Here is a 21,806-nt window from a genome sequence, read left to right as displayed (position 1 = left end):
AGTTATGTTCAAATCTCTACTTCTCATTGAATGAGCACATTTTACATCATGCTTTTGAGATAGCCACATATTTAGAAATAATATGTAACTGCTCATTTGACAATAAACCTGTACCTGAGGACTGGAACATTGCACAGGCCATACCAAGGAAACTGAACTCATCTGTTGAATTATTGACTCTTATCACTGACATCAATTTGCAGGCAGAATATGGAACATATATTGTGTTTGAGTAAGCATTACAGGCCATCTGCTGTTTGTGACCTGCATAACAATTTACAAAGACATCTGAGCAGCCTTCTTGGACTGTTTGCAGATGAAGATGATGTTTACTGTCTAGTAAACTTTCCAGATTAATGATACAAATTACTAGAGACTGCAAAATGCAGAATATATTTTTGTCAAAAATCATTTTTGTGAAATTGTCTGTAAATGATTAGATGCACAAATTTAAAATGTCACTCTACATGAGTGACGACAAACAAAGTCTTAATTCTTTGAAACTGACTGTTAAAACAGTGAAGCTTACTGGCAGATTAAAACTGTGTGCTGGACCAAGACTCGAACTTGGGACCTTTGCCTTTTGCAGGCAAGTGCTCTACCAAACACGACTCATGACCGGTCCTCACAGCTTTAGTTCTGCCAGTACATCATCTACTACCGTCCAAACTTCACAGAAGCTCTCCAGCAAAACTTGCAGAACTAGCACTTCTGGAAGATAGGAAATTGCAGAGACATGACTGCCACAGCACTTTCCCACAAAAACAAAGGTCCTGAGTTCTAGTCTGGGTCCGGCACACAGTTTTCATCTGCCAGGAAGTTTCATATCAGCCCACACTCCACTACAGAGTGAAAATTTCAGTGTTTACAGTGCACTTTTTGACTGGACTTTTGCAAAAACTTCAACAGTGGAACAATAAAAAGAATGAAGTCCTCAACATTATTAATTACTAAAAATTACTAAAAATATTCATGTTGATTCCTGTTGCAATTCAACTAATTTACTTGGCACAGCTGAATAAACTGGAGACGAGAGTTAATTCTCGATTCTCATGGAAATGGGTGAGACGTGGGCTAGCTAGGCTCTCACATCAGGAGCGACCTGCTGATACAAGTACTGCCACCACAGCATGGAGCAGTTACCAGACAGTCCAGCCAAGCAGAGGGACCACAACTGTAATATTATCAATGCAACAGAAATGCATGAGCTGCTGAGGTGTTGGCGACCTGATTGCTTCACATCTGAGCCATTACTCTGCTGGGGCTTATATGATGGAAATTGGTGCCAATGCAAAACAAGGATGGGCCAAGCTTTTATAAACACTTTTCATTTCTCAACAGAAGCATGCAGCCTGACAGCTACCAGCTACAAGGGGAGGATCACAACGGACTTCAATGACATGAGTAAAAAAGCTGCCTCCACCGTATGCTGTTGCTGCTAGCTGTGACCCTACTGTTTGCACTGAGTCAATGCTGTTGACTTAGTGCCCTCCAAGCGGTAGCCCACTTGTGAGCCTATTTCAGCAGCTGCTGACCTCCTGCCCTGATGGTCTACTGTTCGAGTCTGGGACCGTGCAGTCACCACTGTCTGTGTGATCAAACTCCTTGCTGTCCACCTGTACTTGCATGGGCATGCGCTGTTGCTAAGAGCCACCCACCTCCATGCTGGATCTAAGGTGTGATTCTGTGTTCCAAATGCCCTGACATGAACTGCGTGGCTGCCACCATCCTGTGCAAAAGCAGTGTCGCAGGATGCCAAACACTAATGACATCAGTGCCCTGCCATCATCACTTCAATGGCCAAGCAACACCACGGGTCAGCAGAGATGACAAGCTGCTCACTGACTGCAGCAACTTCTCACCTTTCGTGTACAGCTTACGCTTTGGGGGGCGTTTGCTTCTCCATGCATTCTCACAGCTGTTAAAGTTTTCTGAGCAATAAAAATGTATGTTTTAACAATTCTGTTTTCATGAAAAGACAACAGCCCAGTTCCACTTAGGAATTAAATTACGGATAACTCAAATTGAAGCCATCACAGGGAAAATGTTGTGTAGAAAGCAAACCAAAGACTGCATTTTACTGGTAGAAAGTTGGAGCCATCACATGTGAATGACAACATTTTACTCGCAGAAGACATAGAACAAATGTACAATGAAAAAATCCATAGAATATGACAGAATTATGAAAAGAATAGCTGTTACTCACAATATGGTAGAGATGCTGAGACACAGACAGGCACAACAAAAATATCGGTGAGGGTAAAGAGGAGGCTGGGGGCGGGGAGAGGGAGTGGTAGCAGGTTAGTGGTGGGAGATGGTGAAGTGCTGCTTGTGGGAGCATACAGGTATGAGGTGTAGAGGGGGTAGAGCAGCTAGGTAAGGTCCTGGAGGTTAGATGGAGGGGAGGGGAGGGGGTAGAGCAGCTAGGTAAGGTCCTGGAGGTTAGATGGAGGGGAGGGGGTAGTGGAAAAGGAGAGAAGTAAAAAGACTGAGTATGTTGGTGGAATAGAGGGCAGTGTAGTGGTGGAATGAGAATGAGGCTAGATAGGTATGGGCAATGAATAACGAAGGTTGATGCCAGAAGGGTTACGGGGGTGTAGGATGGAATTCCCACACGCAAAATTCAGAAAGGCTGGTGTTGGTGGGGTCAAGGTGACATGGGCTGTGAAGCAGTCATTGAAATGAAGAATGCCGTGTTGGCCAACGTGCTCAGGAACAGAGTGATCCAGTGTTTCTAGGCCACAGTTTGTCGGTATCTACCCAGGTGGACAGACAGCTGGTTGGTTGTCATGTCCACGTAGAATGTAACACAGTTGCAGCTTAGCTTGTAGATCACATCACTGGAACACAATGGCTGCAGCTTAGCTTGTAGATCATATGACTGGTTTCACAGGTATTGTAGATCACATCACTGGAACACAATGGCTGCAGCTTAGCTTGTAGATCATATGACTGGTTTCACAGGTAGCCCTGTGCTTGATGGTATAGGTGATGGCTTCTGACTGGACTCTAGTGGTTGGTGGTGGGAGAATGGATGGGACAGGTCTTGCATCTAGGTCTATTACAGATATATGATTTATGAGGCAAGGAGTTGGGAGCAGAGGTTGTGTAGGGATGGATAAGGATATTGTGCAGGTTCATGCTCATTTTAGGGCATGACGAGAGGTAGTTAAAACCATGGCAGAGAAGATGATTTAGTTGCTGCAATCCTTTGTGAGTCACGAGTGGAATGTTCCTCTGGGCCAGATGGTGGGACTTTGGGATATGGTGTGTGACTGGATAAGCCAAGGGGGATCTGTTTTTGTACAATGTTGGGATGGTATTTACAGTCTGTGAAGGCCTCAGTGAGACCCTTGGTGTATTTTGAGTGGGGCTGCTTGTCACTAAAGATGCAACAGCCACAGGTGGTTAGACTGTATGCAAGGGATTTCTTGGTACAGAATGGGTGGCAGCTGTGAAGTGGAGATATTGCTGGGGGTAGTAGGTTTGATATGGATGGAGATACTGATGTAGCCACCTTTGGGGTGGAGGTCAACATCGAGGAAACTGGCTTGTTGGGTTGAGTAGGACCAGGTAAACTGAATGGGGAAAAGATGTTGAGGTTCTGGATGAATTTGGATAGTATGTCCTCACCCTCCACCAGATCAAGGAGATGTCATCAATGGATCTGAACCACTTGATGTGTTTGGAATTGTGTGTGTTGAAGAAAGATTCCTCTAAATGGCCAGTGAACAGGCTGGCATAGGATTGTGTCATGTGGGTGCCCATAGCCATACCCCAGATTTGTTTGCAGTTGATGCCTTCAAAGGAGAAGTCATTGTGGGTGAGGATATAGTTGGCCATGGCAACTAGGAAGGAGGTTGTAGGTTTGAATCCGTTGGGCATTGGGAAAGGTACTGTTTAACAGCGGTAAGCTCATGCGCATTAGAGATGTTAGTGTAAAGGGAGATGGCATCAATGGTGACGAGCAAGGCACCATGTTGTAAAGGAACAGGAACTATGGGGAGTCGGTGGAGTGAATGGCTGGTATTTTTATACAGGACGGTATGTTGCAGGTAATAGACTGAAGGTATTGGTCTACGGGAGCAGAGACTCTTTCAGTGGGGGTGCAATAACCGGCCACAATTGGCCATCCTAGCTGTTTGGGTTTATGGACTAAGGAATCATGTAGAAGGTAGGAGGGCAGGTAGTAGTACAGGTGATTGGGGGGGGGGATTGATTCCGGGCAGAGGTTCTGGGGTGGGCAGAAGATATGAGGAGAGATTGGAGATAATGCTGGACTTCTGGAATGGGGTCACTGTGGCAGGTAGATGAATCTGGCAAAGTCTCTCTGTCAGGTAATCCTTGCAGTCCAAAACAACAGTTTTGCTTTGTCAGCAGGTAGGATGATAATGTAGGGATCAGTTTCTAGGTAGTACATTGTGTTTCTTTCCGTGAATGTAAGATTAGTTTGCATGTTGAGGAGTTATGGTGAGATAAGGTTAGAGGTCAAGAAAGTCTGGAAAGTTAATGGGGTGATCTGGGTCAGTGGGCGTGAATCACAGATGGATGGAGGAGTGAACTGAGTCAGGCAGGGTTTAACACTGTCCTACCCACTATCCTTCTCACCCCTCCCACAGTGATATTCTGGTGCCCACAGAACCTACATAAAATTGTCCATCCCTACACAACCTCTGCTCCTAACCCCTTGCCTCATGGATCGTGTCCCTGTAACAGATATAGATGCAAGACCTGTCCCATTCATTCTCTCACCACCACCTACTCCAGTCCGGTCACAAGCATCACCTATCCCACCAAAGGCAGGGCTACTTGCGGAAACCACTCATGCGACCTACAAGCACCAGTCATGTGACCTACGAGCTAAGCTGCAAGCGCTGTGCTGCATTGTATGTGGGCATGACAACCAACAAGCTGTCTGTGTGCATGAATGACCACCAACTGCGGCTAAGACACAGCTGGACCATCCCGTTGCTAAGCATGCTGCCCAACATTTCAATGAGTGCTTCAGGACCCATAACATCTGGATCCTTTCCACCAACACCAGCTTTCCTGAACTGTGTCAGTGGGAAGTTACCTGCAATATATCCTACATTCCAGTTAACTCTCCTGGCCTCAACCTTTGTTAGTCATTTTCCTTATCTTGCCCCTTCCCTGTTGCCATTCCAACACTACACAACCCTCTATTCCACCAAAACATCCAGTCTCTTTACTTTTCTCCTTTTCCACAACCCCACCCCCCGTCTAACAGTGACTACACCTAGCTGCCCTTATGTCTCTCCACCTCATCCCTGTATGCTCCCACATGTAGCACTTTACTATACACCACCCCTACCCTGCCACTCCTCCCCCTCACTGCTCCAGCCTCCTCCTTACCTCCACCACCCAGTAGCTTCTCCCAACACGCACTGCCGCTCACAGTCTGGCCTCAGCAGCCAGAGACTCTGTGTGCACGCGCGTGCGAATAGTCTTTTTTGTTGTGCCTATCCGAAACTCAACATCACCTCTACAGGATCTCTACTATATGGTGAGTAGCAAATATTCTTTTCATAATTTTGCCACAGAACCAATATACTGAAGTTACTGCCTACATTATGGTTGTCCTTCCTGTTCTGCAGTGGTATAGCACAATATAGGGATCCTTACCATATAGGATTGACAAAGGCATTGAGAAAGATCAAAGGTAAGTAGGCAGGTATGTACTATCAGGAAATCGGGGGGGGGGATTTACAATTACTCCATATGTACTTCACCTGAAGTTTCCACGTACACATTGAATCTGCAACACAATGATATCTACATGACAGACACAGAAACTAAAGCATTAAATAAATGTTGCATTAATATGATGATGATACTACAAAAGTTCCATTGGCCACTATAAACATCCCCTTCCAATAAATAAAAATCTATGGTCTATGAACTAAAAAAGATTATAAAGAACAAAGCAAACTTAATTTTTAACTTAAAATATTTTGGAAGTCAGCTCGATCGTGCAGAAGAACCAGTAACTTTCTCCATGACACAAGAGGAGGAGGAGGAGGAGATTAGTGTTTAACGTCCCGTCGACAACGAGGTCATTAGAGACGGAGCGCAAGCTCGGGTGAGGGAAGGATGGGGAACGACATCGGCCATGCCCTTTCAAAGGAACCATCCCGGCATTTGCCTGAAGCGATTTAGGGAAATCATGGAAAACCTAAATCAGGATGGCCGGAGACGGGATTGAACCGTCGTCCTCCCGAATGCGAGTCCAGTGTGCTAACCACTGCGCCACCTCGCTCGGTCCCATGACACAGGTAGGTTACTGCACAACCAACAGAATGTCCAGTGCACAGTAGACGCAAGGTGAGGTGTGGTTGGCCCAGCAAACAGAAGGAGAGTATGCTACATTCAGCACATATCAGTCTAGCAATTCTTGATACATGTTCTGTGTTTTTAATTGTGTTGTCAATGTACTACCCCTCCCATTGTAGGAGTGCACCCTATGCCCTGTCATGAACTTTTTCCAGGTTTTACCTGTATAAATTTTTTCCACTGTCATTATAGTTTATTTTATACAATCCAGACTCACTGCATTTGTCACGTTTTCATCAACTTTTGTGGGGTAACAAATTTCCTAGGCTACTTGGCGTGAAGGCCTATAGATACATTAGCTTTCTTGATGCTGTGAGTGATGCTTTCAGAATGTGAGCTACTATATGTAAAAACTTCTATTATTCTGATGCACGCCTGGCCATATACATTTTGTATCTTCAATTTTCTTCTACATTTTGATGATATGGGTACTCATGTATCCCTCTGCAAGGTCTTAGCACAATTTGAATGTCTTTCTTGATATCACCCTCATCCAAAGGTAAACTTAAAGGTTCTGTGTATCACAGATCTGAAGAATCCGTACTTCTGTTTTAGGGGCAACATGATTTCATTAATGATCACATCAGTGTTGGGTGGTTTCTAGTGTTAATTATTTCTTGCTTCACATCATTATTAATATTAGAAAGTTCAGAATTATGTTTTTTTTCTTTTGTAGTTAACTATGAAGTTAATTTTAGGGTAAATTGTTGTCAGCTTCCTAGTGACTTCTTTTATTTCATCAGCATTACAAAAAATGTGACTAAGAAAGTACATAATAAACAGCAACAGTTGTGAAAAAATTTATAAGCGAAAACCAAAAGTTCTACACCTACATCTATACTTTTCAAACCACCGTGAACTGCATGCAAGAAGGTACGTCCTATTGTACCAGTTATTAGGGCTTCTTCCCAGTCACTCACATATGGAGTGCGGGAAGAATGAGTGTTATGCACTGATAGCTGCAACAGGCAGAAGACATGCCTTGTTCGCCCTCCACATCTTCACGATTTTGATTGAGATGAACTCACACTGCAGTGTTCTTCGGCATGCAGAGCAGAAGTTGGGACAGAAACAGTTACGTAAAAAATTTGTGAAATTCCCTTTTTTTGTTTATATGTAAAAGCAGACTTCAGAATTTCCACAGTATGAGATCACATGTGCAAGATTCATGTGTTGACAAACTCCACAGATTCGCGTTTTTACTGTTCACGTTGCTTCTACATTGTTTTTCACTGATTGTGTCAATACCTGTTTGCACTGTGATTTCTTGTGAAATTTCAAACATTCATGAGTTCTGCAATAAACTTGCGCCATTATAGTCAACTGTATATTTGAACTTATTTGTGCTTTTAAAATATTTGAGAACAGTAGGCCTATGCTCATTCAAAATAATTCTCTAATTTCATTGCAGAATTACTTGAGAAATAAGTTACTTTTGAGAATTTTTGAACGCTTCACAACACAAGTATTTTAGATAACTTATTTCGTAACAAATCAGCATTTGTGATTCACAGTTACTGCCAAAGAACAGAGCACCCCGATTTTCAGTGTATCAACACAAATCAACATGCATTTCTGGGAATTTTTGGAAGTTACTATTGTCCTGTGCATATTCTAATTTATAGTAAACAGGTGTTTGTGATTTGAGTTCTATAGCAGATATTATATTGGTTACACCTAGCTTTTCCCTTAAAGAGGAATATACATTATCTACATTTACCATAAATTAAGTCTATTTTCTACTTTGCTAACATCTATAATCGACCACAAAAACTAGTAATTTTTACCATTATTTTTCTGTTGACTTAATAGACATCTCTATTTAGGTTATTTACTTTAATTCTTATACGGAATTAGTAATTTTTTTTAGCTCAACAGAGTAAAAGATTGGCTTTCAGAGGGCGCTACACGTCACCGACACAGCTGGTAGTCTCGCCAGCAGGCTTGGTTTAAAATTATTTGTTACTGGCCTGTAATACAGGGCACCAGCCAAAATGCAGCCCCACTGTAAATGCTTTTCTCGAAGACGGGTTGAGTTGGTTGACGTTTGTAAGCAACGGGAAATAGCTCTGACTATTTTCATATTACTGACAGCTGCTGCAAATGGGTGTGTTGGAAGAGCTTTTGAGAGTCGCGTATCTGTGGTACTGATACTACGAGGTGCATTCAAGTTCTAAGGCCTCCGATTTTTTCTTCTAATTAACTACTCACCTGAAATCGATGAAACTGGCGTTACTTCTCGACATAATCGCCCTGCAGACGTACACATTTTTCACAACGCTGACGCCATGATTCCATGGCAGCGGCGAAGGCTTCTTTAGGAGTCTGTTTTGACCACTGGAAAATCGCTGAGGCAATAGCAGCACGGCTGGTGAATGTGCGGCCACAGAGAGTGTCTTTCATTGTTGGAAAAAGCCAAAAGGCACTAGGAGCCAGGTCAGGTGAGTAGGGAGCATGAGGAATCACTTCAAAATTGTTATCATGAAGAAACTGTTGCGTAATGTCAGCTCGATGTGTGGGTGCGTTCTCTTGGTGAAACAGCACACGCGCAGCCCTTCCCGGACGTTTTTGTTGCAGTGCAGGAAGACGTTTTTGTTGCAGTGCAGGAAGGAATTTGTTCTTCAGAACATTTTCGTAGGATGCACCTGTTACCGTAGTGCCCTTTGGAACACAATGGGTAAGGATTACGCCCTCACTGTCCCAGAACATGGACACCATCATTTTTTCAGCACTGGCGGTTACTCGAAAGTTTTTTGGTGGCGGTGAATCTGTGTGCTTCCATTGAGCTGACTGGCGGTTTGTTTCTGGATTGAAAAATGGCATCCACGTCTCATCCATGTCACAACAGACGAAAAGAAAGTCCCATTCCGTCGGCATTCGTGGCACCCACCTGGATGACACTTTTCGCATTTTCAGGTCATCATGCAGGATTGTGTGCACAGAACCCACAGAAATGCCAACTCTGAAGGCGATCTGTTCAACAGTCATTCGGCAATCCCCCAAAACAATTCTCTCCACTTTCTCGATCATGTTGTCAGACCGGCTTGTGCGAGCCCGAGGTTGTTTCGGTTTGTTGTCACACGATGTTCTGCCTTCATTAAACTGTCGCACCCACGAACGCACTTTCGACACATCCATAACTCCATCACCACATGTCTCCTTCAACTGTCGATGAATTTCAATTGGTTTCACACCACGCAAATTCAGAAAACGAATGATTACACACTGTTGAAGTAAGGAAAACGTCGCCATTTTAAGTATTTAAAACAGTTCTCATTCTCGCCGCTGGCGGTAAAATTCCATCTGCCGTACAATGCTGCCATCTCTGGGACGTATTGACAATGAACGCGGCCTCATTCTAAAACAATGCGCATGTTTCTATCTCTTTCCAGTCCCGGGGAAAAAATCGGAGGCCTTAGAACTTGAATGCACCTCGTAAAAGTACCTCTAGTACTATCCTCTACTGTGGATCCTGTCTCCTCTGCAAAAAGTATGGGATCTGTCATTACTCATCCACTTGACTGCGAGTGGCATTTCCATGGTAAATCTGTGTGTCCCGTACAGAGTGGATGGGAAGGAGGGAGGGCTCAGGGTGTTATACAAATGCCCATAGCCAACAAATTCGAGGTGCTGTCTTTCACTGAAATTGAACCAGTGGGACTCACTTCACCTGTTTGGGGATGAGAAAGGGTAGGGTCTATTAATCATTGACAGTTCAAATGTACAGAGAATGATGGTAGGATGAGAAAGGGTAGGGTCTATTAATCATTGACAGTTCAAATGTACAGAGAATGATGGTACCCCTTTACGGAAATGGCAGCAAGGGACACCATGTGCACTCAGTGTGTACGTCTGGGGATCTCACTCAACAAGTTAAAGAGGCTGTTTTGGCAGCCACTGTGGGAACAGGATAAAACCAACTGCGGATTGTGGCACACGTTTGAACAAACAATGCCTGTCATCTGGGCTCCGATGTCATACTTGGGTCATCCCAGCAACTGGCACAGATGGTTGAGAAGATCAGCCCTGCACATGTAGTTTCAATGAAGCTCACGATTTGCAGCCTTGTCATCAGAACTGATCATAGTCCCTTGGTTCTCAGTCAGGTGGCAAGACTGAACTAGAGATTTCGAAGATTCTGTGACAAACTATACTGTAACTTCCCGGACTTGCACAATAGGGTTGAGAAAAATAGGGTTCCCCTAAATGGCTCTGGTGCGCCCTAGACATCGGAGGCTGCTACACACTGTGTGTGTGGGGAGCTCGCACGGGTGGGAGTATTAAAATCCTAATTGTTAACTGCCAAAGCATTCACAGCAAAGTGCCGATTTTCAAAGTGCCACATGAAAGCAGTGAAGCTCAAATGAAACTTTGTAGAGGAAGCTGGTTGAAACCCGAAATTGATAGCTGTGATATTTTTGGGAAAATTTAAGTGTATATCGAAAGGATAGGCTAATGGGTAGTGGTAATAGTGTATTTGTAGCAGTACACAAGAAACTCAAATCCACTGAGATAGAAATTGAAGCTGCATGTGAGATTGACTGGACAAGACTTAGTATCAGAGGTGGGCACAAAATGATAAACGGATTCTTCTATTGCCCCACTCATCTCCTGATGTAACTGAAAACCTTAGAGCAAATATCAGTTCGCTTCTTTGAACGTTTCCCAATGATAACTACAATCATCAGAGGAGACTTTTAATCATGCAACAAACAAATGGGAAAATTACAGTTTCTTCAGTGGTGGGCTTTATAAAGACATCCTCTGAAACATTACTAAATGCCTTCTCTGAAAACTACCTAGAACAGATAGTTCAGAACCCCACTCAGAATGGAAATATATTGGATCTAATGGCAACAAGTGGACTTGACCTCTTTCAAGGACATCCACATTGAAACTGTTATCACCGACCATGACGCAGTGTGGTTGTGGCAACAATGACTACCAAAGTAAGATAATTAAAACAAGCAAAAAGATACATATGTTCAGTAAATTACACAAATAATCAGTAGTTTCATATTTCAATGACGAACTTTAAACTTTCAGCAAAGGGAAGAAACATACAGATGAATAATGGCTCAAGTTTAAAAGAATTCTTGAACATGCACTGGATAGATATGTACCCAGTACAATAGTTCATAATGGAAGGGACCCTCTATAGTATTCAGCCACTGTAAAGTAACTTCTAAAGAAACAGGAATTACTACATAAAGTGTAAAACAAAGAATAGGACTACAGACAGAGAGATGTGAATGAAATGCATTTGATTGTCAAGCAAGCAATTTGTGAAGCCTTCAATGACTGTAGCAGAATAGTGTTGAACCAACTTTCACAAAACACACGGAAATTCTTGTCACTTGCAAAGGCCGTTGGTGGCACCAAAATTCGTGTCCAGTCCCTAGTGAATGACAGAAACTGAAATTGAGAGTGGCAAAGCTACAGCTAAAATGCTTAATTCTGTTTTCAAATGTTCCTTTACAAAGGAAAACCCAGAAAAACTGCCCCAATTTAATCCCTGAACCACTAAAAAGCTGAAGAAAATTAGTATTAGTGTTACTGGTGTTGCAAACAGCGGAAACCATTAAAACTGAACAAAGCTACAGGACCTGATGGAATCTTTATCAGTTTCTATATTGAATTGGCAGCTGAGTTAGCCCCTCTTCTAACTACACTGAAGAGCCAAAGAAACTGGTACACCTGCCTAATATCGTGTAGGGACCCCATGAACACACAGAAGTGCCATAACACGATGTGGCATGGACTTTACTAATGTCTGAAGTAGTGCTGGAGAGAACTGACACCATGAATCCTGCAGGACTGTCCATAAGAGTATGAGGGGGTGGAGATTCTTCTGAACAGCATGTCGCAAGGCATCGCAGATATGGTCAATAATGTTTATGTATGGGGAGTTTGGTGGCCAGCAGAAGTTTTTAAACTCAGGAGAGTGTTCCTGGAGCCACTCTGTAGCTATTCTGGACATGTAGTGCAAAGCACTGTCCTGCTGGAATTGCCAAAGTCTGTCAAATACACAATGGACATAAATGGATGCAGGTGATCAAGAGAGGATGCTTACGTATGTGTCACCTGTCAGTCATATCTAGACATATCAAGGGTCCAATATCACTCCAACTGCACATGTCCCACACCATTACAGAGCCTCCACCAGCTTGAACAGTCCCCTGCTGACATGCAGGGTCCATGGATTCATGAGGTTGTCTCCATACCCAAGCATGTCCATCCGGTCAATAGAATTTGAAATGAGACTCATCCGACCAGGCAACATGTTTCCAGTCATCAACAGTCCTACATCAGTGTTGATGGACGCAGGCAAGGTGTAAAGCTGTGTGTTGTGCAGTCATCAAGGTTACACGAGTGGGCCTTCCATTCCAAAAGCCCATGTCAATGATATCTTGTTGAATGGTTCGCATGCTGATACTTGTTGATGGCCCTGCACCGAAACCTGCAACTATCTGCAGAAGCATTGCACATGTGTCGCATTGAACGATTCTCTTTACTCGTCGTCGGTCCTGTTCTTGCAGGATCTTTTTCCGGCTGCAGCGATGTCTGAGATTTGATGTTTTACCAGATTCCTGACATTCACGGTACACTCCTGGAATGGTCATACAAGAAAATTCCCACTTCATCGCTACCTCAAAGATGCTGTGTCCCACCGCTCACGCATCGACTATTACACTACGTTCAAACCAACTTAAATCCTGATAACATATCGCTGTATTTGAATATGCATACCTATACCAGTTTCTTTGGTGCTTCAGTGTATAATCTATCGTAGATCCCTCGAACAAACAACTGTGGTCATTATTTGGAAGACAGAGCAGGTCACACTCATCTACAAGAATGATGGTAAAAGTGATCCTCAAAACTACCATCCAATATTCCCAACATCAATTTGTTGTAGCATCTTAGACCATATCTGAGCTCAAACATAATGAGGTATCTCAAAATGAATTACCTCCACGCTAACCAGCATGGATTCTGAAAACATCGATCACATCAAACCAAAATTCACTCTTTTCTCACATGACCTACTGAAAGCTTTGGATCAAGGCACTCAAGTAGCTGCATTTGACTGAGTACCACACCTAAGCTTACTGTCGAAGTATGATCATATGGGGTATCAAGCAAAATTTGTGACTCGATTGAAGACTTTTTGATAGAGAGGATGCAGCATGTTATCTTGGATGGAGAGTCATTGTCAGATGCAAAAGTAGCTTCAGGTGTACCCAGGGAAGGGTGTTGGGACCCCTGTTGTTTATGTTGTACATTGAGGATCTTGCAGACAATATTAATAGTAACCTAAGGCTTTCAGCAGATGACGCATTTACATGTAGTGAACTACTGTCAGAAAGAAGCTACATAAATATTCAGTCAGATCTTGATAAGATTTCAAAGTGGTGCAAAGATAGGCAACTTGTTTAAATGCCCAGAAATGCAACAACAAAAGAACTTAGTACTGTATGACTAAAATATCAATTAGACACATATGGAATCAGCCGATTCATATAAATACCTGGCTGTAGTACTTTATGGGGATACGAAATGGAATGTTCACATAGAGTTAGTTGTGGGTAAAACATTTGGCAGGATTCAGTTTATTGGTAGAATAATGTAACAGACTGGCACTGCCATTTCTTGCGACATCACCTTCATACCACACTGAAAAGAAAGCGACAACACCTCTTGGCACTGCATCCCATCATCCTTCATGACAATGGCACGATGCCACACAGTGAACCCAGTGCAGGTGCTCCTGCATATATGGGGGAAGATGATACTGGTACATCCACCATATTCAGCCGATACACGAGGGGTGTTTGAAAAGCCTGTGCAAAAATAAAAACTACTTACATGTTTGGGGTAAACCTTTTTTATTTTTCGACATGGTCTCCTTTTAGACTTAAACACTTCGTCCAACAACAGGGTGTATACATGGACAAGGAAAAAAAATTTCTGGATTTTTCCCGGTTGAAAATGCACTTTCTCCCGGGTGAAAATACAGTTTTTCCGTCTTAAGTGACAATATACTTTTCCTCGGTGCTGTAAAACTTATCAATCTTTAGAATGTTTACGGTTTTCTACACAGACGTAGAATTTGCCGGCACTTTAGAAAACAAAACCCGGGCTGGTGGGTGGAGTGGGGGGCAAGTTTTGGAAAGATCTTTGATGTGTAGCAACATGTACGCTGCATTTTTTCATGTTACGGAGGTATAAATTCGATTTCCACCAAACACTGCATATTACTTTCTGAAGCAATGAAATCGAGACTGCGACGCGCTTTTGTAAGGCAGTCATAGCTCATGTCACGTGATCTCGCCAACTGATGACAGCATAGGACATGTGATGTACTCAACCAATAGCAAGATTACTCTTAAGTAGCACGAACGCACAAAAAAGAAAAGTTAATGGTTTAAATTAATATACATAGTGTTGCTACAAGAAAAACAAAGCTTTCACAAATAATATTGGTCTCGAAGATTAATAAGCTGCAAGAGAAGCTAAGCTTCCACATATAATGCTGATCTTTTTGCGCGTGTTACACTTTAAGATACAACACACAAATGTGCCAGTCAAATTTTTAATAACAACGTAAATGTCTGATCTTCTGGGCTCGAAATTCTTCTAGATGGTTGTCCTCAAAGAGTTGATTTTTAAATGAGAGTCAAGCGCTCTGTGATTTAAGAAATTCATCGTACATTCTCGCACATATGGTAGTTCATCTTGCGTAAAAGGAAATTTACTTTGAAAGTAACACTTTTCAAACCTCCATTCAAAATATTTTCCCATGACCTGTTAGAAATTGGTTCATTTCAGCAGTTGACAGAGCGCGCCAGATAACAGGCGCCACTGCGCCTGCGCAGCTACGATGAGGCAGGAAGCCCGCATGTTCGTATATGTAATACATAAAAAGATCTAGTATTATGTCATAAAAGAAACAAGACATCAAAGGACACTTCAAGAGCATCGGAATTTTGTGAACCATACTAAAATGCATAATTTGGCTTAAAGTGCACAATCCTATGTCCAGATTCGGATGTAAATTCTCTTGAGTACCAGTACTGTATTTCACGTTTGGTTATTTATTATGGCATAATGCCATACGAACTAGAAGATGGAAAACGTGCACATGAAATGCAGCGAACAGTTGAGACTAACCAACAGTGTGAAATTAAACACTTCGTTTCAAATAAATTGACTGCTTAAGCCCAGAAAATTAATAAAAGCCAAATCTCTTTAGCAAACCGACAAAAATAACTTCATTGTTCTGCAAGGCGATTAATGACTGACTGTCACAAAGGTGGAAATAAAACCTGAAACTTACAACATGTTTTAGCCTTCCATAATTATGTGAACATATTTTAATTCATTTGGTAGATACCGGCCACAGAAATCCGTTTTGTTTTCATTTAATGTGAGAGCATAAACGAAGAGGAAACAGCAAAATCATTGGAGACTACCCACCTCCCCACTACAACTCAGACTGCTCTGTGCATCAGGTCCGGATCTACAATATTTCCGCAGTTTAGATAGTGGCGGCCAGCCACACATCTGCAGCCAGAAGCGGGAGAAGGTACTACTCATACGCGACTCAACTGCGCATGCACAAGAGCCCAATCGCAACTGCTCAAATGAATCTAATGTAAACAGCTGTCACGTCACGCTCATCAGAGGCAATTTGTTGTTAGGAAGCACTGCATATTCTTCCTAAAGCCTTTGACACACTTTGGTTGGCAGACGCTTGTATGAGCACTTTATTTTGTTGTTGTATATGGCGCATTTCCTTTGCGACTTAAGTTTTATTACTTTTTTTTTCTCTCATTCATGTTTTGTTGCTGCAGTATTATTCTGCAGAGGCGGGATACAGTAATATCCTTCGTTAGAGTATTGGTTCTTACCAGTCAAAATCACAAAAATTTAACTGGTACCTAAAACAATGAAAAATTCCCGGAATTCTAAAAAATTCCCGGGTTTTTCCCGGACAATAAGATTCCTGGGTTTTTCCCGGATCTCCCGGGTCGTATACACTCTGAACAATGATCTAATTTGTTGATCCCTTCCAAATAATAAGAATTGTCCAAGTCTGGAAAATAGCTATTAGTTGCTGCAATCACCACCTCGTTTGAATAAAATTTTCGGCCTGCCAGCAATTTCTTCAAATTGGGGAACAAATAGTAGTCCGAGGGAGCCAAGTCTGGAGAATAGGGGGGATGTGAAACGAGTTGGAATCCTATCTCCATTAAATTTTGCGAACACAACTGCTGAGGTGTGTGCTGATCCATTGTTGTGATGGAAAAGGACTTTTTTGCGGTCCATTCGCCGGCATTTTTCTTCCAGTCCAGTTTTCAAATGGTCCAATAATGATGAATAATATGCACCTGTAATAGTTTTATCCTTTTCCAGATAGTCAATGAGGATTATCTGTTTCGAATCCCAAAAGACAGTCGCCGTAACCTTTCCGGCTGAAGGAATGGTCTTCGCCTTTTTTGGTGCATATTCTCCCTTGGTAACTCATTGTTTAGATTGTTGTTTGGTCTCAGGAGTATAGTAATGTATGCATGTTTCATCCACAGTGATGAAATGACACAAAGTCCTGCGGATCCTTCATGAACAGCTGCAAACCATCCTTGCAACACTTCACACGATTCAGTTTTTGGTCAAGCGTGAGCAATCGTGAAATCCATCTTGCAGATAGCTTTCTCATGTTCAAATGTTTATGCAAAATATTATGTACTCGTTCATTCGAGATGCCCACAGCACTAGCAATCTCACACACCTTAACTCTTTTGTCATCCATCACCATATCATGGATTTTACCAATGATTTCTGGAGTTGTAACCTCCGCAGGGCATCCAGAACATTCAGCATCACTTGTGCCCATATGGCCACTCCGAAAATTTTGAAAACAATTATAAACTTTTCTGATCGAAGGTGGAGAGTCACCGTAATGTTTATCAAGCTTCTCTTTAGTCTCCCGAGGCATTTGGCACACCACGCGAAATTCTTCTTTATCCATTTTTTGAAAATCACTTGGCTTCCTTGATTCACACGAATGCCAAACACAAAGAAATAGACCAATATGGCTGAAAATTTGTGTGCGTTCTTTCCAAAGATGCTACTGACTAAACATGACCTCGATATGCGCCGGTGGTGCCATCTCTTGGCCTTTGCACGGACTTTTCAAATGCCGCTCACAAGTCCATGTGATTACGATCTGTTCACCAAGGTGAACAAACTTCTTCATGGCATGCACTACAACGCAAGAGAAGACATCATCTGTGCCATAGGGTGGTCAAGACATGAACAGAGGACACATTGACAGCGTATGACTCCTTCCATCTATGTGGGGGAAGGTGATCAAGATGTGGGGCATTATGTTGAGGGTACGTAATACGGCGAATATAGGTAAATAAGTCTGGTATGAATTTTAAGTGTTGCCACGACTTTTTATCCAATCCATGTAAATTAAGCTATATAGCTAGTTTTATTCACAAAACCTAAGTCTTTAGATTTAAATCTGCTCTTTCTTTATATGCACTCACTACATACAAAGTTTGCCAAGGTAATCCCATTCCTGATGTCCAGGCGGAGCTTCAAGGAATCCTCAGAACCTTAGGACCCCTACAAAACCTTTCACCTGACTCCATCAACCTCCTGACCCCACCAACACCCCGCACCCCTACCTTCTACCTTCTTCCTAAAATTCACAAACCCAATCATCCCGGCCGCCCCATTGTAGCTGGTTACCAAGCCCCCACAGAACGTATCTCTGCCTACGTAGATCAACACCTTCAACCCATTACATGCAGTCTCCCATCCTTCATCAAAGACACCAACCACTTTCTCGAATGCCTGGAATCCTTACCCAGTCTGTTACCCCCCAGAAACCATCCTTGTAACCATTGATTCCGCACGTCCAGGGCCTCGCTGCGATGGAGCACTTCCTTTCATGCCGATCACCTGCCACCCTACCTAAAACCTCTTTCCTCATTACCTTAGCCAGCTTCATCCTGACCCACAACTTCTTCACTTTCGAAGGCCAGACATACCTACAATTAAAGGGAACAGCCATGGGTACCAGGATGGCCCCCTCGTACGCCAACCTATTCATGGGTCGCTTAGAGGAAACCTTCTTGGTTACCCAGGCCTGCCAACCCAAAGTTTGGTACAGATTTATTGATGACATCTTCATGATCTGGACTCACAGTGAAGAAGAACTCCAAAATTTCCTCTCCAACCTTAACTCCTTTGGTTCCATCAGATTCACCTGGTCCTACTCTAAATCCCATGCCACTTTCCTTGACGTTGACCTCCACCTGTCCAATGGCCAGCTTCACACGTCCGTCCACATCAAACCCACCAACAAGCAACAGTACCTCCATTATGACAGCTGCCACCCATTCCACATCAAACGGTCCCTTCCCTACAGCCCAGGTCTTCGTGGCAAACGAATCTGCTCCAGTCCGGAATCCCTGAACCATTACACCAACAACCTGAAAACAGCTTTCGCATCCCGCAACTAACCTCCCGACCTGGTACAGAAGCAAATAACCAGAGCCACTTCCTCATCTCCTCAAACCCAGAACCTCCCACAGAAGAACCCCAAAAGTGCCCCACTTGTGACACGATACTTTCCGGGACTGGATCAGACTCTGAATGTGGCTCTCCAGCAGGGATACGACTTCCTCAAATCCTGCCCTGAAATGAGATCCATCCTTCATGAAATCCTCCCCACTCCACCAAGAGTGTCTTTCCGCCATCCACGTAACCTTCGTAACCTCTTAGTTCATCCCTATGAAATCCCCAAACCACCTTCCCTACCCTCTGGCTCCTACCCTTGTAACTGCCCCCGGTGTAGAACTTGTCCCATGCATCCTCCCACCACCACCTACTCCAGTCCTGTAACCCACGTGATTTACCAACTGACCTGCCTACACTGTGAAGCTTTCTATGTGGGAATGACCAGCAACAAACTGTCCATTCGCATGAATGGACACAGGCAGACAGTGTTTGTTGGTAATGAGGATCACCCTGTGGCTAAACATGCCTTGGTGCACGGCCAGCACATCTTGGCACAGTGTTACACCGTCCGGGTTATCTGGATACTTCCCACTAACACCAACCTGTCAGAACTCCGGAGATGGTAACTTGCCCTTCAGTATATCCTCTCTTCTCGTTATCCTCCAGGCCTCAATCTCCGCTAATTTCAATTTGCCGCCGCTCATACCTCACCTGTCTTTCAACAACATCTTTGCCTCTGTACTTCCGCCTTGACTGACATCTCTGCCCAAACTCTTTGCCTTTACAAATGTCTGCTTGTGTGTGTGTATGTGCTGTTGGATATGGGTGTGTGTGCGAGTGTATACCCGTCCTTTTTTCCCCCTAAGGTAAGTCTTTCCGCTCCCGGGATTGGAATGACTCCTTACCCTCTCCCTTAAAACCCACATCCTTTCGTCTTTCCCTCTCCTTCCCTCTTTCCTGATGAGGCAACAGTTTGTTGCGAAAGCTTGAATTTTGTGTGTATGTTTGTGTTTGTTTGTGTGTCTGTCGACCTGCCAGCACTTTCATTTGGTAAGTCACATCATCTTTGTTTTTAGATATATAGTTTTCTCTCTGGTATTTCAGTCTGGTTTACAAAGAACAAATCTGCATTACTGACTCCGGCTTCAACAGTTCTGAATAACTTCAAATCATTAAAATCAAATACTTCCACTTTTTGTTTCCATTGCTAGTTTTCCCTACATAAGCATCTTCCCTTTTAAAAAAAAATTAACTGCACTCCTCTTATCCTGAGTTTTGTATGTATGCTGAAAAAGTAATTCAAAAATCTACACTGTGCATCCTCAGATGTTTGGCATTCCTAAACTCCATTACAGAATACTGGCTTTGACTTGACAGCAAATAACAATATTAAACACTAAATCCCTTTTTTCCAGATAAATGGAAACTGGGACCAGTGTTTTGTTTAGGAATTATCAACTGATGAAATGTATCATATTTCGAAGGTTAAAACATCATTCCCAAAAAGGTAACTTTTATGGCCCCTGTAGTGAACCAGAAGCAGCTAATTGCACAAAATATTAAAAAAAACGTAACACAGAAAAGACAGTATAAAGGGGCTTATGTCTTTTACTGTGTGAACATGTTATCTGATGGAAGGAATTTGGGCCTGGGGCCAGTGAGTTTTAAAGGCAAAAAACATACACTGACAGTATCAAAACCAATATTTTTACAAAGCCAAAATGTAGAATATGAAGTACTGAATCTTCAAAAATGTATTTTATCATCTGGTTACAGCGATAAGATGGTATTATTCTGCCTGTCCCCTAAAGAAATTGAAAATAAGAACAAAATCAGTATTTAAATTAAAAAAAAGAAAAAGAAAGGGAAAAAAAGGATTCTTTTGAATGAAATATGCGACTTCACAACACTAATGAATCTCAACTGTTTACCGAACTGAAGAGATATCATCACATAGGTTACATTCTTTCACTTATCGCCACTGTCTCTGCCTGCCGAGAGGCCAGTATAGTCTCAGCAGCCAGAGACAGTTGTTTGTGAACTTATAAAATAGTTATTGGTGTCCAATGACAAGAACAGGAAACATGTTGCACAAAATAACACTCTCTCATACATAAGGTGTGGTAAGTTATTTGATTGAAATTACTCATGAGACACTACTAAACACACTACTTATGAACAATACAGGGCGATAATAATTAAAGTTAAACTTTCAAAACATTCTAGAAATAACATCACTCGTCAGAATGACTTCAAATTGCAACAGAATATTATCAGAGAAGGGAGAAAAAGTATGTCAGAAGGGGGAAAAAATGTGAAAACTGATCAATAGATGGCACTGTGTGTCAAGAATACATAAATGAAAACACCTGTCATGCGCGCCACCGCGACCCACTGAAGTTGGTATAAACACGTCGGGTACAAGGCTTTTCCTTCTTTCGCACCACAGTGTTCGCCATGACTGTCTCAATGCAGGATAGCGCTCTGCTTGTAAAGCTGTATTACAAGAATGATGGCTGCGCACATGTTGCTTTGCAGACGTTCGGGACACTGAAGGGTTTGAAAAAAGGTGTTGGTCCGATGACTGCCATGGGTTTGGAGAACATTATTCAGAAATTCGAAAAGATGACTTCTTTTGGTGTGCAACCTGGTAGAGGGAGTAAACAAATTGATTCGACGTCAGTGAAAGCAGTGGCAACAGCAATGCAGGAGGAGATGAGTGGTGATGTGCAAACATGAAGTGCATGGAGAATTGCCCAAACATTGGACATACCCATGAGCATGGTGCACAAAATCCTACGAAAAATCCTTCTTTGCGATCCATTCAAAATTACCCATGTTCACGAGTTACTGTATTTACTCGAATCTAAGCCGCACTCGAATCTAAGCCGCACCTGAAAAATGAGACTCTAAATCAA

General features: G+C 42.7%; 1 protein-coding gene across 1 annotated transcript in view; it reads right to left on the bottom strand.

Annotated features, from left to right (window-relative positions):
- LOC126198716 (B-box type zinc finger protein ncl-1-like) overlaps window positions 1–21,806 on the bottom strand; it is a 154,814-nt gene that overhangs the window by 9,340 nt on the left and 123,668 nt on the right. The window lies entirely within an intron of this gene.

This window comes from Schistocerca nitens, chromosome 8 (assembly GCF_023898315.1).
Source record: "Schistocerca nitens isolate TAMUIC-IGC-003100 chromosome 8, iqSchNite1.1, whole genome shotgun sequence".
In the NCBI taxonomy this organism is placed as follows: Eukaryota; Metazoa; Arthropoda; class Insecta; order Orthoptera; family Acrididae; genus Schistocerca; species Schistocerca nitens.
Note: the sequence above shows the minus strand (reverse complement) of the source record. Positions and strands in the feature narration are given on the sequence as shown.